Source organism: Bactrocera neohumeralis, chromosome 3 (assembly GCF_024586455.1).
Source record: "Bactrocera neohumeralis isolate Rockhampton chromosome 3, APGP_CSIRO_Bneo_wtdbg2-racon-allhic-juicebox.fasta_v2, whole genome shotgun sequence".
Lineage (NCBI taxonomy): Eukaryota > Metazoa > Arthropoda > Insecta > Diptera > Tephritidae > Bactrocera > Bactrocera neohumeralis.
Window position 1 is genome coordinate 4,896,771 of NC_065920.1, and position 16,643 is coordinate 4,913,413.

At 38.0% G+C, this 16,643-nt stretch overlaps 1 protein-coding gene across 4 annotated transcripts in view; it reads left to right on the forward strand.

The window, feature by feature from the left end:
* Positions 1–16,123, forward strand: part of LOC126754110 (trans-1,2-dihydrobenzene-1,2-diol dehydrogenase) — a 239,468-nt gene extending 223,345 nt beyond the window's left edge. For all 4 annotated transcript variants that reach the window (XM_050466019.1, XM_050466018.1, XM_050466021.1 and 1 more), the window contains one exon: positions 15,106–16,123. The gene's annotated coding sequence lies outside the window, so the exon portion shown is untranslated. The remainder of the gene's footprint in view (positions 1–15,105) is intronic.
* The last annotated feature ends 520 nt before the right edge of the window (positions 16,124–16,643 follow it).

A 16,643-nucleotide genomic window follows, 5' to 3' on the forward strand; every position in this document is an offset into this window, starting at 1 on the left:
AGTATGTTGGGTTGTTTCGTCCTGCCTTCGGTATGAAAACTAACCTAGCCTCTCTCCATTAGTGTAGTACATAGCTGAACTTCATGCATTCCCTGAAAATCGCCATTTAGCCATGTCAGGTTAAATATTGATAAAATCTTTGTATTAAAATTCGAAACTTTTCGAAGAAATAAGGAAAATGACAATATATTGCTGACCAGTAACACTTTCTAGGTATTGATATATTTGTCTCTTTAAATTTATAAACTCTCCCTGGATTAACAATATTTGTGATTAAGTTTATATGCGTTTATCTCAAATGGGTGACCTTTAGTCTAATATGTAGATCCAAACGAGGTATCATATCACTCAGAACTTAAAGCTAGTGATAGAATTTTTCATTTATTTACAAATATCTATTTTTGGAACAAAGTTTTTACATTTTTTTGAAGAGTACATTTTACTCAACAAAAATGATTGTTTTCCAACTTATAAATACTAAAAATGGTTAAATTTTCCTTTCTTACTCATCTAAATCGAATTACCTTTGGGAAGTGTTGCCTTCAACTATTTATGCATGCTAAATTATCTGTTAACTGTATACCGGACCACCCTAATGCTTGTACTTTGGCATGTAATCTCCTACTTTAACCCATTATTTAACCGACTATATAAAGCTATTCTTTTCAACAGTAGTCAATTAGAATAAATCACGTTCCATGCGCCTACTGTGACTACGTTTGTAGTTATAATCAAGCACTTATTATTGTGGCGCCACTTATCTGCTAATGGCTTCCTGTATTTACAGCAAAGTCAATGCAATTTTTATTGCCAACACTATATTACGTTATAAATATTCCTAAATACGCCTGATTGTTATTTTTCAGTAGCGAAAAAGTGGCCAAGGCCGTAAATGTCAGGTAATATAGATTATAGAGTCCATTTATGTGTGAGTTAAATATTTAAAGAGGCGTTAAAATTTGTACTGAAATTCTTACGCAATATTTGAATTTAAAGGATGTTTTGACTTTAAATAAAGCCTCTTTCAGTAAAGTTGTGTGGGTAAAATTTTGAAAATGTACTCAGATACAATATTATTAAAGGTTGAGTACCTTATAAAGTCTGCAAACGATGTGTTGAAGACCTTCGAGTTAAGTTTAAGGGCAACAAGAAAAGCTTTAAAATATCCGATTTCAAAGGTATGGTCAGTCTGTACACCTTAAGAAAACATACAAGAACTTAGAACTGTTTTTTTGGCAAATGTAAATATAAAGACCAAGGATGGCAAGTGTGCGGTGATTCCAAATAATGGAGATGGGTTTATAAGGGCACATTATACCTTAGGTCGCGGTGCAAACATCATTTATTGTCTATTCTACGGGCTAACCATATTCCTTTTCTTTCCTCTCCTGCATGAAACTTTGGTGCCTCCTCATAAAGTTCTTCTACCACCGCTTTACAAAGTTGGGATCGATGAAGAAATTTATATTGTCACATTCCAGAGGTGGAAATTGATTCGTATAATTAGTAACGAAGTTTCCAGGTCTGTCGGACGCAATGTTTATGGAAAATGTTTTCGTTGAATCAGCAATACGACGGCTTAAAGCTGATCCACAGTTCATCACAATTATGACGGATGCTCAACGAAAAGGCTGGATCGCTTTTCGAAAGGTCAGAGAAATTTTTTGATAATATGAAAGACCCTAACTACAAAAAATCGGCAAAAGAATCTATAAAGCATTTCAAGCTTTAGGTTGTCCAATGAGTCAAAAGTAGAACACACTCTACATTCCCATTTCGACTACTTTCCAGAAAACTTAAGAGATATTCGTGAAATGCAAAAATATTAAGGAAATGGAAAAATAAACCAGGAAAGATTTAGAGTTTCATAGAATTTGACAAAGATTTTGGATCGATGACTGAATAATGCAGATAATTTTTTTGTATCAGATGAACACAGTGGAAACGGATATATTTATCATCAATATTAATCAGTCTCGGGAATAGAATTATTTAACACTGAACAGAGTTTCTTCAGTTTGAAACGAGATTTGTAATACCAAGAAGGAAATGTCGGGGTCCCTGCAAAGTACATACATAAAGCGTTACTAGCTTAGTCGATTTAGTTGTGGTTCTTGTAGCGGGAGAAATTATTCTTGAAGTAATTTCGAGGCACGGTACCGAGTTGAAAGTCCTTGAGCGGAGAAAAATCCGGATCCCTTCTCATTACTTAGACCCGAGTGCCGTGGGAACGGCAAGTCGATTTAGTCATACCCGTTAGTCGTTCTGCCCGTCTGTCTGTATTGATCTGAAATTTTGCACACGTAACCTTCTTTCCAAGACGCAGATAATTTGTCTGAAACGTCGATTTCGGACCACCATGGAGTAGATTAGAGTTACCACACAAAATGATCAACTAAAATCAAGTCCTTCTATGGAAACCTTTGTATGTGACACTTCCTTCTTTGGAAAACAAGGTCAGGCCAAGGGAAATCTCAAATTCGTTTTACAGAATCAAGAAGGTTCCACGTAAGGATAGTTCTCGTGGTAACAGTAGCTTAGCATTACCCAGATGCACAGGAAATAACATATCAAATTTCACATGCAGATATTTCTTCAAAAAACTTGAACTCACCTCACCACTTATGACGTCATCACCCCACTTGCAAACGCCAAAACATTTATTCCGAGTAACCACTTCATAAAGATTTTCAAAATGTGAACACAAATCTCAAACATTTCAAACAGGTACAGTTTGCCACCCCAAAACGAGAGTCAAGCAATCGGAAGCGAAGAAAAAGTCACAACAAAATCACAGAAATTGATAAATACCTCAGCGAACAAATCGCTGCAACGTGAGGCAAGCGGTAGGCACATAAATCATACAGACACAGGCTCAAAAAATCGAAATACGCAAATAGAATTATTTCGAAAAACTGAAACGTAAAACGTATGCTGAATACAACAACAATGGCAAACAATAACTGGGTATTAATGTGAGCAAGCGCTGATCCCGTGGCAAGTTGGGTGATGGCCTGAAAATGGAAAACAAAAAATATTCCCATGCTTTTGCCACCCTTCATTGCTGCTGCTGCCGGTGTTACCTATGGTTGTTGTTGTTTTTATATTGTATTTGCTACAATAGTGTTGGCATTGATGCCAGTGCACAGCTGCTGCTGCCGCCGCTTGTGGCGAGGCAACAAATGCCAAAATGACAATAACAACAATGCCGGCGCTTTTGGACGCACTTTCACACAGAGAGGCAACCAGCGGCTATCACTTAACTAAATAAACAGTAATGACGTGCAACAGCAAACGAAATCACAGCAACAAAAACACAGACACACACCCATACCAATAGCGGGTAACAAATGAGGCAAGCGTTTAGTGGCGAGGGGCAGTCACAGAGCGGCGGTGGAAAGGACGTGACGCCTTGTCGACGTGCAACATATTGCAAGGACACTCGCTGGGAGTTGGTGGCGTCGGCCGGTGCGCAAAATTTCAATGCCAGACATCCCTTAAACTATACCTAGGAGGTACCAGCTGCCAACGGTGCGCCTGCCACACAAAGCTGCACATGTGTGGCAGCATGTCGGGCTTGGAAATCTGCGTTGTCAGTCGTTTTAGGGGTGTGTGTTCGTGCGGCGCATAAAAGTTTCTCACAGTTTGCACGGATTTTATGCTTGTTATTGCTGTTGTTGTTGCCAGGTATTTGGAATAATAATAATGCGCAGGTATGCGCACATGTCGTTAATGGCGTTGCAAGTACAATTGTGGCAAGTTCGTCTGTGAAGCGCTGGTATTTTTCTACTTTTCAACCTCCTGCTGCCGCTCGGCGCAGCACACCCTGTCTGCAGCACACGGTGGCAATGGTGGTTCATGCCACGTAAGCTCTGCCACGCACCGCGTCACCCTCTCGCTACCAGCTGCGAAGGTTCGTCAGTGGAAGGTTGTGTTCGGTGATTTTTGCAAGGTGCGAAACTTGTTGTGGCACGTTGTGTTGGTTGCTTCGCGTCCCTTCTCGTTTGTCGTTATGCGTAATTTGTTGTTGTTGCTTTTGCGCATGCGAAAAATCTCGGCCGCCCGACGCTGTTGAATGCTAGCAGATGTTCTGAGTTGGCGATTAAATAATTTGTTTGACTTAAATGAGTTCACTTTGGCACGCTTGATTGAGTTCGTGCTTTAACGGTTTTAAGTGTGCTCTTCGGTTGCGTAGGCAACACTCATTTATATGTAACTGGATACTCAGTTTTATGTGCTGCGTTATAAGGTGTACGCAATTTGATAATTGCAACGAATTTAGGAAGGCTTCTGGGCGAAAGGGTGCGCGTTGGGTTTTAATTGAGCGATGCGTGACGATAAATTTACGATTTATTTTCGACAGGAGTGAGGAGAATGATGCTTTCTCAATGGCAAAATTATCTAAACTTTGTTGGATCACTTTGACATATTGCCTCTTGAAAACTATGCTATAGAGAGTCGTGCCAAATAAGTAGAACTACCACCTTTTATGGAGGAATTTTGAGGATTCCATTTTTGTTTCTTCTCCATATTTCAGGAGTAGTGCTTTTGAATGCACATTCCTCTCTTTCGCTGAGCAAAACATTAGAGCAAGCCTTGCTTTCTCCGCTTGATCTTTACGAAGGTTGGGTTGTTAGCCAGAAGTTAATGAATCTAGTAGGAATAATACTTATCTCCAGATCTCCTTGAAGTATTACTGATTACAGTTCTTAAGTTTTCTATTCTTTGTTTTTGGTATGAGCAGATACTTGGTGTCTTTTATGCTTTCGCTTCCAAAGTGGTATCCAATTGACTGAATTGATTTTTGGTGTAAGCACACTCTGTCCAGCGGTCGCTATTAGCAAGTTTTTGGATTGGATTTGGTTTAGCAACATAATAGTTGCCTAGATCCAATACTTCTCGGTCACTATTCTCATTAATAGAGGCGTTTAATTTATTTACGTCTAAGTGCTCGCCTGGTTTGAGTTTAACTGTAAGAACTATGGTGAGACAACAACAATAGAAGGTGGTGTCTTAAAAGTGTACCTTCTAAATCTTAAAAGATTTGCGTGGTAGAAAGCAATAGCATTTTTTAGGCTTTTTCAAGCGGGTTAAACTAATTGCGTTATCTGGCAAGATCATAGTTTGTTCCGCTAGAGCCTAGAGTGGGATGGTGCTGAACACTAACCCCTCAAAGATGACCAATGTCCCGTTTACGAGATGTAGGTCCCCAGCTGGCCTCAGGAACCTTACCCTTCAGGGCAGAGAGGTAACGATGACTAACATGATTAACTATATTGGTCTCAAACTTGGTCTGGTTTCCGATCTGCGGTGGAAGCATCATGGTGAAATCGGCCATGGTGAAATCAAAAAAATCGCAGACTTTGGTAGGACTCCAACTCTCCCAAGTGATAGCATTACCAAAAGGGTAAACTCCACCAAAAAGTTCAAGGTTACCTTGGGCAGTAAGGCTGAATGGAATGACTCCACTCTGGAACTAGTGCTTAGGGATAGTATAAACAAGTGGTATGCCAAGTGGCTCCTGCTAATATGACTCCAAAAACGTCGGTGGGTATTTGGGGGGGATGGGGGTTATAACCAACAGGTTTAAATATGTAAACAAACGCAGGCTACTTGGCTATAAGAAACTGAAGAATCACTTATATAACATTGGCATAGCTTCTTGTGCAAATTACCGGTTCTGCGACTCCCTGAAATTTGAGAAAAGCTGATAATCGACTGCAAAGCAGTCTACAGACGCAGGATAATGGTTCTTGGATCGATATTTTGAAATATAGATCACATCGTTTCACTAGAACCTAGCCGTGTTTTGGAATTTATCAATATGCTGAGGCTAGGTGGGTCATGGTGACTTAGGAGACGGCACAATAGACCTAAGGTCGCGGTGCAATACTCATCTATTTATCCTTTCTTATCTTACAATCTTTATCTCCGGTTGTACAGTGCGGTCCATTATGCAATAATGATAAGTAAGGATAGCATTTCGTAAATATATTTTTAGACAGTTTTGTGATTGCTTGACTAGGTATTATTTATTCACGCGTCAAAGATGGAAGCCAGCAAAGAGACAATACGCCATATATATATATTTTTTGGTGGGATTGGCATAGAGTCATTTGCTATGAGTTGCTCACCTACGACCAAACTTTTACTTCGGATCAATATTGTCAACTATTTGACCATTTGAAAGAAAGAATCGTCCAGAAGCTGCCAGCATTGGACAATTGGTGAGCAATTGTGCTCCGTCAGAACAACGCCAAGCTGTACACATCAATGATGACCCTCCAGAAGTTCCGTAAGCTTGGTTGGAAAGTTTTTACGTATTCACTTTATATTCCGGGTCCATCGCTAAGTGATTACTGCCAATTTCGGTCTATGCCGAATGACTTTGCTGCTTTTGGTCGCCTCAAGAAAAGCTTGTGAAAATCAGCTGTTCCAGTTTTTTGCCATTCTTCGCTCGTTTCTGCGAGTGTGGCATTATGAAATTTTCTCCGAAATGACAAATCTGATCATTCTGACTGTACTTCCATAAAACTTTCGATTTGTTGCAAAAACAGTGAGTTTATTTTTAGTATTAAGTACTGATTTCACCAACTTATTTTTTAGATGCACAAGTTAGACAAAATCGTTATATCTGCAACATATCTAAAAATTATTTAAATATAACGGTGTATAATTTAGCTAAAAAAAACTAAAATTTCCAAAAAAAAAATCTTAAAGCTATTTATATAACAACACTAAATGTTTCTTGTTTTGCTAGTGCTAGTTGTTGGAGTTGTTGCATGCGGCATGTGCGAAGTGTAAGAAAATAAAATTTGCATTAGTCATCGACGGCGCATAACGAAGCATTTTATTTGCTACGATTTTTTTGCAACCTTTTGGTACTCGCAACCACAACAACAACAATGCGATTGGCTTGGGGCAAATGTGAATGCCACTTGTTGGTCGTGGCGCACAATGCGGCAACGTACGGCGCACATGTTGCATGTAAATGAAAGGCACAACGAGCGCAAGCAAATTGCAGCCAACGAATTTGGAAATGATAAAAGCTACAATAACAAAAATAAAAATAAAAACACCAATAACGGCAACAACAATGCAGTGGCATAAATAAAATAATAACAATTGCAATAATAAAAACTTTCCAACAAGTTTCCGGCAAATTGGCAGCCGAAAAACTATTAAATTTTGACAAATATGAAAACATTTATACATGTTGCACAGTTGCACATGCGAGTGCCACATAAACGGCGCATGTGTGTACGCTTGTTTGTACGCTATTATTGCTGATAGCCTGCGCTCCACATAGCGTTAACCTTTGCGGAAGGCACACACACATACAATGCTCTTGCCACTTTTTGTGGCAGCCAATGTTGCCATGCAAATTAAGATATAAAACGCATATAACCGGCGGCAACCGGGAGGCTAACATTTCGCTGCGTCTTCGCCCAGCGTCGGTGAAATTTACGATTTGCCACATTTGCATTTTTTCTGGCGCACCAACAACCAACTTGCCACACAACAGTTTTTTGCATTTGAATAAAAATCATAACTGCTGGCGCTTTTCCGTTTATCTTCGACATTTCTCAATTTCGCTGCATTGTTTTTAATTTGCCTGTTGCAAGTTGTTAGCCGCTGCAGTTGCATCTAATCAGTAGCCGCAAAGAGAGTGCCACTTGCAGCCACACTGCCGCTGAGTGCAACAGCAAATCAACACATTATTAATGCCACCCCATTTTTAACTCGCCCACCGCCAACAACAAGCTGTGCTAAAGTGTACTTGCTACTTGCCACTTGCAACTTGCAACTTGCGCCTTCCAACAATCACCGAAGGGTTTGTGTTATGTTTGTTGCTGTTGTTTCTACGCTTGCGGTTGGGATGTTTATCATTTGAAAACTACTTGCAACGCTGTGGCAAGTAGCAGCATTGCTACATGCTGACACACATGCATATAAACATATTATCGTATGTGTGTTGGTATGTGTGCGGCCGCTTTTTCACTCGCTAACTGCTACAAGCGGCAAGTTATTCATGCTTGCCACGTTTGCTGTGTCACTGGTGTTTGTTGTTGTTGTTGCGCATTGATTTCTATTTGAATAACAAATATTAATGTTGTACCCCGCAGTGTTTTGTTTCAACGAATTTCGCCCATTTCGCTGCGCCACTCGCTTTCATGCGCTGGACCGCCATCCAGCTCTGTGGCCGGTGTTGGTGTTGGCGTGTTGACGTACAAATTGTTGGAATTTGTCAAAACTATTGGCTGTTTTTCACCACCCCCCACGTAAGCTTTGATTTATAACGGTATTCCGCTGCAAAGCTTGTTTTTGATGTTCGCGTTGCAGGTGTTGCACAAATTGAAAGTTTCACTATATTTTTCTCAAGAAATGAAGAGATTTTTTATAAATTCGGGTGAAAACTAAATTTAGAATGTTAAAAAGTGCTGAGTATTTTTTTATTTTAAGTCTTAACTACACTATCGACGCTTTGCTGACAGCCTTCCAGTTCTCAATGGACTGGCCCATGAGTGTTGTCAAATTTTCCACTTCAAAACTGCCACCGATCGTAGTTTAAGTTTTTCCCTTGAATTTTATGTAAAATAATACAGGTCTGAGCTCAAAGCACTCTGAATACGATGGACAATTCGGACTAATGTCCTCCTGGAATCTGTACATGTGGCCTCTAAGCCACCCATATCCACTTGGTATTTGGGTTAGGTGGATATCCGGGTGCCCAGGTATACCCACGAATGGGTATCCGGTATCAGTCTGTGGGTCCACCGTCTTTCGTGTGAGGTTTGCCACCGCTGCTGTCATATTGTTAAGCTTTTGACTCTCTATTCTCTTTTGGCTCCTATAAATGGTTCTGATAATTTGTCACCCTGGATGTCAGTGGGCATCATACCGACTATTTTTTCAGCAGCGTTACTTTATATTTTTCGGAAAGCATGTATAGCGCCTGGATCGCCGGCTGGAACGCATACAGCCTTTATTTTCCATCATTATTGATAAGCGTTTAGAATTTTATTCGCTTTACCTGCAGTGTATTCTAGGTGATCCTTAAAGTTGAGCCTTGAGTCACCCATATACTTTAGTTGTGGATGAATTGTGAATGACATAGTGATCGATATTCTTCCCTCCACTTTTCAAGCATTTATGAGCAAGGCTTCTGTCTTTTGTTCAGCCAGTTCTAAAGTCATAGAGGATAACCACACCGTTTATGCGCTCATTGCTTTTGCTCCGGAGGTCATCTATGTGATCACTGCTACCACAATAAGGTCATCTGCGTATGCAAATAATTTAACACCTTATGGTTAATGTCGCCTCAGCAAGCCATTATACATTAGGTTCCTTAGAAAGAGGCCTAGAACTGAGCCTTGCGCTAATAATAGTCGCTTGTTTTCAAAAGAGCTCAAAAGATATTGAGGAGCGCATATGTCATACAGAGCCTTGATTATATTTGCAGGGTGATCAGCCCGCAATATTTTTTGCTCCGCCTTCCCAACGCTTGGCACTTACGGCGCATTTCGCAACAGCGACATTGTTTAGGGCGCCAATGGTGGACCTCTTTTTCATAAAGCCGTATTGTTTTTCTGATAATCCCCTGGCTTTCTGGATCACTATGCTTTCGACCACTTTGCCAATTGAATTTTACATCTAATCTCTATATATATGATACTAATAATATTGATAAATGAATAATAATAATTTCCACTTGATCCACCTTGCTGGGTTAAACAAAGTGACAAACAAGGTAATGGGAGGCATCAAATACCTGCTTCTAAGAGATGGGGTCAATATGGAAAAACATTCCTTACGTAAGGTTTGATATAAAAGAATTAAGAAAGGTTTTCAAATATTAATTTTGGTTACCTCTCGATTGCGATTCTCTTTCGCAAATGTTTTATAAAGAGTTTTTAGAATCTACTGTCATAAAAAGTAATAGATATATCATAAAGTTTGAAAAAAATATTCAAACGGACCCAAAAAATTAATATGTGAAACTGTACACACATAATTCGTAAAGAGGAAGAGAATATTAAGAAACAAGCGTTTAACTAAGTTAAGGACTTAAGAATATTCGCTTGATCAATTATTTGTGTGAACTAGCTAGCTTTAGAGCGATTGTTTTTATGAATAGCTGACAGCTCACAACAGCTCTTACATTAATGGCATTATTCTTTCTTTCTTAAGCATGAAATAGAGCTGTGTTAGCAAATTTTACATATTGGCACCTAGTAAGAGAAAGAACTATGAATCATTGAAACTTGTACCGAAAATTGTATCCCTACAAAAATATGACTGGTCCGGAATGAGCCCGCGATTAGTCAAAAAAGAACATGTTTCTAACGGTATTTTTTGATATTTTTATGCGAAAGAAAGTTTTCAATTTTACTTGATAATGTCTTATTGACCTTTTGTTCCTGAATTCGGTCAAATTCTTGTAAATGGTTCAACAAAACTATCTGCAGTATAAACTAAAGCTATGCATTTGTGACTAATAAATACCAAGTTGTATCGTATTGTATTGATATATGTTGGAGGCTAATAAATTCCCAATTATACCCTTAGAGAGAAGTCGGGGTGTACTCTCCTTAAAGATTACTCGCACAATTTTCTTCAGAGATGGTTTTTAAACTCTTGTCAGTAAATGCTTCTTGGAATTACATACTTAAGTAGCTAACAAATCGTAAGCTATGTTGAAGGGACGAACCTTTTTGGAGATGCCAATGAAAAAAGTTTCAAGTAACTTCCTCTTGGGTGTCGGGCCTGAGATGCTAAGGTTTTGCATAACTCCTGTCGTTAATGATTTTTCAGCACTTTATCTTCTCATAAGAATAAATGGTGGCAGGGACCGAATACTCAAGGGACTTTTTAGGTCTTTTAAAGGCACCTTATTGCCAAAGATTATGGGTTTCGAAGCAGGAATAGCCAAATTATTTTTTACAAATAAATTAAATCATTAAAAATAAATGTAACGGACAAATGCCCACAAATGTGCCAACATAAATTTATATACAACATACTTACATATGTATGTATATAAATGTTTACAAGTACTTAAATACATATATCCATGTGTACAGTAACTACAAGTCACACAGTAAACAATAACGAAGACATGCGACTACTCATCAAGTCAAGGTGCGCAACGGCCAGTTCTAATACTAAAGAACCACACATCGAAACAGTTACATATATGTACACATATATAATATATAAATACATACATATGTATATACACGTACATATTAAATATATAAGTATGTCTATATATCTATGATACAAACGGCATTTCGTCGTTACGCCAAATCAAGCGAGGCTTGGTCTGTTTTAGATTACTGTATTTATAAATGCATATATATACATACGTATGTTTGTATGTGTGTGCGTCTATTTTAATGTCGCTGCCCAATGTATGAATATGTATTGTGTTTAGCTGCCAAGCAGCCAGTATGGCACGGGGGACGACGACAGCATGTCTTAGCGAACACCTGGACTTTGTTTTCCTACGATTGGCGTCTTGCCACAGGCACATTGATACGCGCCGCAACAAGCCTTCAATGGCGGTGTGGACTATAACCGGTGTATTTGTGCAAAGTGAGTGGTGGTTTTTCAAAGTAACGCTTTATAAAATACGTGCACACATACATACATACAAATATGTGTATATGCGCGTATGGATTTGCAGTCTTACTATGACTCCATACTCATACATAACGATTGTATAAATACTATTATACTTAAATAAGCAACCTTATAGATAGCAGATACCGTGAATAATAGCTTAGCAGTGCAAGCGCACCCGGTGGCACAAGCACACATACACACTCACACACATGTAATATTAATACGTGTATGAACGCCGTGAAGTCTTAAGGAAGTGAGCTGCTTCCCCTAAACTTCGTTCTAATCCACGACCGCGCTGTGCTCATTAGCGATGACTCGTTCTCGGCTGGTGCTGCACACAAACCTGCCTTCTTTCAGACATATGTACATACATACATATGTAAATATACAGACACATACAGCGATTTCGTAATTTGTCAGCAAAATAGCGCAAAGATTCTGAGAAAAGCTTTATTTTTACAATGGAATACTACAACAATTTTATTTGTTGTCAAACAAAAGTGCAAATGCCGTTAAATAAGTAGCTGCACCGCACAATGACTGACGCAGGAATCAACACTTGATACCTGATAGTAAATAGTACCATAAATTTGCAACAAGCAAAAAGTATTGCGAAATAATGACAAAAAATGCAAAATAAATAAAGTGGAAATTGCGCGCAAAAGCGTTTGTTTATATTTACAAATAACATGACGCGCTCAAATTAGGTGAATTCGAGCAAATGGGGGAGATCTAAGCACCTAAGCCTTACTTGCAACTGCAATTGGCTTGCGAGTCTTCATAGAAATCGTTGACGCACTTCAATAATCAATAAAACTAATAATCAATAAAGCCTTCGCACTCATTTTTTATATGTGTCATCCATTTCCAAGGCTGTTACTTGACAGCTGTCAAAATAAGTTGTCAAATCGAACGTCATTTCGTAATCAATTCATTAAATTCAATGTCTTTAAGGTAGTAGTCTGGTAACTTGGGTTCAAAAAAAAATTTTTGCTTAATTTGAAAGTACAATGTCTTGAGAATATACTGTGAAAATTTCAGACAGAAATCCGAAATATTTCGGGAGTTATAACGAGTTTCCTAGAGCGCCGCGGCGTCCTCTCTCTCGGAGTTGTTGAACTTTAAACGCGTTTTTCTCAAAACATTGTCCTTATGGTCGGCCCGGGTCTTAACTTTTTTTATACTAAACCGATTGCTTTGAAATTTTAACATGCTGTTCTACACACTCATAGTTCTCGTCGGTACTAACGAGAATTTTTTCACCTCTAACTTTTTATTTTACAACCCTTTCTTTGCTAAAATAAAAGGACTATTTTTTTCAAAGTGCGCCATTTTGTTATTTACCCTTGAAATTTAACTTCAGTATCCGTAACTCGTTTTTCTCCAAACTGCTTTTCAAAGTCGGTTGTCAAAATTTCTCGCGAACAACTCTACGATTGTAAAGAAATGTTACGAAGGCCTTTGAGATATAATTTAGTATAATTTCCAACTAACCAGTGATCCAAGTAGAGATACTTTTTACAATAGCCGTTTTTTGGAAGATCACTCAGGAGTAGTCTCACGCTGTCATGTTATTTTTTTTCAGTATAATTTGGCAGTTCATCGTGAAAAGACTTACGCCTGAACAACGTTTACAAAACGTTCAACTTTGTTACGAAAATTCACGTTCTGTAAAGAATGTACTTCGATGTTTCGAGCCAAATTTTGTTCAGCGATGAGGCCCATTTCTGGCTCAATGGGTATGTAGACAAGCAAAGTTGCCGCATTTGGGCGGAGCAATCTGAATAAATTCAAGAACTGCCATTTCATTCAGAAAAAACACCGCTTTGGTGTGGTTTGTGGCCCGGTGGAGTTATCGGTATATTTTTCTACAAAAATGATGCCGGTGAGAACGTTACCGTCAATAGTGAACCGTTTTCGCGCCATGATAACCGGCTATTTGAAAACTGAAATGAAAGCTTGTGATCTTAGGTAGCTTAAAATGAGTACCAATACGAAAAAAAGTTGAAGCTCATGAAAAAAATTAAATGAAATAAAATCATTCGAGATACATAGGTTCGACTGTCCCAAAAATTCATAATTAGCCGAAGTAAGGACATGTTGAGATCAGTTGAGCAGGCCTTGGTTATTAGTTAAGTCCCGAAAATATAATAATTCACAACCGAAACTCTCCCAAAATTTCAGAAAATAACTTCGACTTCTTTTGGGCTCACAAAAAATTTTTATATCCGCGTAAAAGGTTTACGTAATGCTTAAAGGGAGATACAAGAATTTTGAAAAGAATACTAAAATCCTTAACTCGCATAATCAAGTTTTGATTTATGCTAGTATTCGCCAAATGCATAACCCAATATTTGTTTTTATCGATTGTGCATTTGTCATATGAATAATATTATGCTAACTGCAATCGCTGTTATAAGCTTTGCTGCGTAAAAACCCAAACTCACGTGATTTTTCCACATACGCACACATATTTATTACCTAGTGTGATAAGGCTTATGCACCCTTATGCTTTAATGCAGCCTTGGCGATTTGCGGGTTTTTGAATAAAGCACTTTCCTTGTTCCAGTTCCAAATAAGACGCGACTGCGCATTGCACCTGCATTTAATTAGAATGCATATACATACATATGTATTTTTTACGTAAATAAGAGTTATGGAAGCATTTGTGAGTGAGGTTATATATTGACTCATAGGTATGTACATATGAATGTGTTTTGGCCCCAAGCTGACTCTGTCACCCCATCAACACGAAAACGTTTCTCACGTACATACAGCGGAATCTAAGAATTGATAAAAAATTCAAAACAGAAGCTCATTTGCAGAGTCAACGTCGATGTTACTGTTGTGGGGTAAGAAACCAGGAGCTACTTTACTAAACTTTTTTGATTTTTGTGTATGTTAATATTTCTTCTTCTTCTTTACTGGCGTAGATACCGCTTACGCGATTATAGCCGAGTTAACAACAGCGCGCCAGTCGTTTCTCCTCTTTGCTATGTGGCGCCAATTGGAGATTTCAAGCTAATCCAGGTCCTTCTCCATCTGGTCTTTCCAACGGAGTGGAGGTCGTCCTCTTCCTCGCTATATTTTGAGCAACATTTGTACACACTGAGCCACAGAAGATTCTGAACGTTAACTGTCATGGATTGAATAGATTTCGTATTTGTTCAGTAAACGTTGAAACTCTGAAAGTTATCTGCTTAAGTTACGATCAGCGTAGTTAATCCAAATACAGATATAAGCTCTGATCTGCGCCTAGATTTCGCAACTTACAGTAACTTCCTTAGGCATATCCTTTTATGAAAGAATGAAAAAGTTAGTTTACTCCAGGCCAGAAAATAGTTGAACAAATTCTATCATTGGCACATTTTACTACTCTGTAAGCTTAGCACTCATTGCTAAAGTAATTCTTTATTCAATATATTTAATTTAGTGTTCGTTGGATTTCCTAAGTACTAATTTTTATTATTTTTGCAGCCTTACTATCAGCACTGGATGCTTTGGATCTTTCCGCTAGAAAATTGTGACACCTTTTGCTTTTAATTTCGAGTTATCATTGGAAAATTGCTGCTGATTCTGTGTCAGGTCCTGCGAAATATCCAAGAATGACAAATCGACAGACGCCATACCAAATAAATAACGTAAAATTAAACCTAAATTATCCTAAATGATTTGATCGATTTTGGTAGGAATTTACTGAAATTGGGTGCAAGAAACAACAATTTAAATGTTCTTCCCTTTATTACATGTTTATTAAAAGTAGTATATGTATGTATGTAATTTAAAAAAAGGCAGACAGAAAATTTTTTCGTTTTCCAACACTGGAAACACAAACCAAAGAGCGCAAAATAGCAACCAGGCGACCATAAATAGAAGCGGACAATTGTTGATGCTCCTTTCGATGCTCTTCCTAATTATACTTATTATATGTGTACCTATTGCCTATTGGTCAAGCAATGCTGGCGATGAGTGGCCTTGAGAGAGCCGATTGTGCAGATTAAGAACAAAAAGTATGTAACATGCCAAGAACAACTCAACGTTCCGAATGTCAAGTCATACTCAAGTACGTTACAACAAAAGGTAATAAGTTAGAAGGTTAAGCTCTATGTGGAATGTCGCGATAATGAAGGAATTGATTTTATTAGAGTCATTTGATTTTTGCTGGTCGCCTGGTGAACAAAATCTTAAAATATATGAAATATTTGCTTGTTTTCTTTCTTAAAATTTGTACGTAAGTGCTCTTGTTCTTCTACTTTTTCAGAGAAAATAAATTGCAAAATGCAAGCGAGGTGCGATCTTCGAAAAGTGAATATTTAATTAAACATTGGTTTACAACAACAAGTATTATTTATATTTACTAAGACCCTATACATATTACCCTAATGTTCCTAGTATGTAGATGTTTTATATATACATATATGATAGTTATGATATATATTGTAATAATCAAAGGTAAACAAATAAATACTATTTACTTCCTTATGTCTTACTTTTACTTCATTTATAATCATGTTCGCCTAGTACTTATTATACAACTCATAACCCTGATGTGATCAAAAATCGAGAAAGTCGAAACTGCATAAACCGCACGGTCAACAAGCGAACATAAAAATGAGCTAGTTGATTGCTACTTATATTAAAGTACATATTTAACAACGCAACAAGGAATATTGAAGGCGAGAAGGAGCGAAAAAGAAAGAGCGAAACCAAAGGAGCGCAAAGCGCTAAAAACACTGTGAGCGAGAGCGCAAAGGATCCTTTGTTTTTGTATAACGTATATCAAAGACAACAAAGTAATGATTGTAATTTATTTGCCAGTGCATCTCTGACTGTTCTGTTCGCCTAGTACACCAGCTCACAAAATTATAAATTTTACGGCGTGAATCTTGCACGACATTTAATTTTTTTTTTCGGAAAATATGCTTTTGTCGAAATTAAATACTTGCTGAGTTATTAGGCGAACAGCAAAGGACCAAAGGTCGTCGCCTAATGCTATAACATATATTACTTTCGGG